This window comes from Psammomys obesus, unplaced genomic scaffold (genome assembly GCF_907164565.1).
Source record: "Psammomys obesus unplaced genomic scaffold, mPsaObe1.curated_primary_1811, whole genome shotgun sequence".
In the NCBI taxonomy this organism is placed as follows: domain Eukaryota; kingdom Metazoa; phylum Chordata; class Mammalia; order Rodentia; family Muridae; genus Psammomys; species Psammomys obesus.
Window position 1 is genome coordinate 2939797 of NW_026592481.1, and position 2505 is coordinate 2942301.

Here is a 2505-nt window from a genome sequence, read left to right on the forward strand (position 1 = left end):
AAGAGCCTTCCATTGAGTTCCTGTCAGAAATAGTCCCTGTTCCTCTTACTATGGGAAACCAGTTGGTTACTGAGCTACCACAGACTACATCTGAGCAGAGGTTCTAGGTTATATCCATACATGGTCCTTGGTGGAGTGTCAGTCTCAGAAAAGACCCCTGTGCCCAGATATATTTGGTCCTTGTGGAACTCCTATCCTTTCCACGTCATACTAACTCCCCCTTCTTTCATATGATTCCCTGCACTCTGCCGAAGTTTTGGTTATGAGTCTTAGTATCTGCTTTGATACGCTGCTACGGAGAGTCTTTTAGAGGTCCTCTGCGGTAGGCTCCTGTCCTGTTACTTGTTTTCTCCTATGTCTAATACACATCCCATTTGTCTTTCTAAGTGAGGATTGATCATCTAACCTTGGGAAGCAATCTACAGATTCAACGCAATTCCCATCAAAATACGAACTCAGTTCTTTACAGACCTTGAAAGAAAGATTCTCAGCTTCATATGGAGAAACAAAAAACCCAGAATCTCCAAAATGATCCTGTACAACAACAGATCATCTGGAGGTATCTCCATCCATGATCTCAAGCTGTATTACAGAGCAATAGTAATAAAAACTGCATGGTATTGGCATAGAAACAGAAAGGAGGATTAATGGAACCAAATAGAAGACCCAGAAATAAACCCACACACCTATGAATACTTGATTTTTGACAAAGAAACCAAAACCATTCAATGGAAAAAAGACAGCATCTTCAACAAATGGTGCTGGTCCAACTGGATGTCTACACACAGAAAAATGAAACTAGATCCATATTTATCACCCTGCACAAAACTAAAGTCCAAGTGGATCAAAGACCTCAACATAAAACCAGATACTCTAAATCAGTTAGAAGAAAAATCGGGGAAGACCCTAGAACTCATTGGTACAGGAGAAAACTTCCTGAACAGAACACCAACAGCAGAGGCTCTAAGAGCAACAATCAATAAATGAGACCTCATGAAACTGAAAAGCTTCTGTAAAGCACGATTCTATTTCAAAGGAAATTAAAAACATTTGTAGTGGTGTGTTCCTATTTTCCAAGTTACTCGAAAAGCAGAGGCAGGTGGATCAATTGAGTCCAAAAATGTGAGACTAGTCTAGGAATAAGCCACTGTCTCAGAAGAAAAGAAAATGACAAAACAAAGTACTGAAAGAAAAAAAAAAAAAACTACTGTGATTTAGTGTCTAATGTTATCAGAGATAATTTTCAGGTAAAGTGGGGTATCAATACTAGAGATGAGAAATACCTTCATGTTATGGACTCAAAGTAGCACATTTTTCCATTAGTAAATTACTAGGTTTGTTGATTTCTTCTTGTATAATGTAGATATCCTCCTTGCTGATTGCTCCAAAGGTTTTAAAAATTATTGGTTAATTCTCAAAACAGGATTAGGAGGGGAAATGAGTAGTGTATTGTCAATTAATTCATTAAGTCTAGTCAATGTCTGATCAAGGCTTTAGGGTCTTTCAGGGGACATAAAATAATTGAGATTTCAAATGAAATTCATGGATCAAGAAATAGATCTAGAGAGGACAGGAACTCCACAAAGAGAGCATCAGAATCAGAAAAATTGAACACAGGGGTCTTCCCAGAGACTCATACTCCAAACAAGTACCATGCATGGAGATAACCTAGAACCCCTGCACAGTTGTAGTCCATGGCAGTGTAGTGTCCAAGTGGGTTACCTAGTAATGGGAAGAGGGACTGCCTCTGACATAATCTGATTGGCCTGCTCTTTGATCACCTCCCCCTGAGTGGGGAGCAGCCTTACTAGGCCACAGAAGATGACAATGCAGCCACTCCTGATGAGATCTGATAGATTAAGATCAGAAGGAAGGAGAGGAGGACCTCCCCTATCAGTGGACTTGGGGAGGGGCATGCATGAAGAAGGGGGTGGGAGGGTGGGATCGGGAGGGGAGGAGGGAGGAGCCTATAGGGGGAAACAAAGTAAATAAAGTGTAATTAATAAAATAAAATTAAATTAAAAAAAGAATCAAAAAATACAAAGGGAAATATGTAAAACAGAAATCAACAAATGTTTAATTAAATTCCAACTTTGTCAGTTTCAATAATTAATATGTTTAAGATTGGTAAATATTTCATTACATTTTAAAAACCATCTATAGGTTATATTTTCTCAGTTTGTTAGTGAGGGTGTGCATGCATGTTGGCTGGTGAGAAATTATAAACTATTCATAAACCAAAGGTTACTTGTACTCAAATATTGTAAACTATAATTATAAAATCTTGGCTATGTGTTTTTCAGTAATGAATTATGTTTCCTGAGGTATGTGGGTTATTTTAATTTTTTTATACATAATGTAGAGGAGAAGTTCTACAAATGAAATGAAAAAGTCTTGGGCTACAGCATCTTTAAATCAACCCTCGAGGTAAAGACCTGGCTATGCATTATATATATACATATACATATACATATACATATACATATACATATACATATACATATA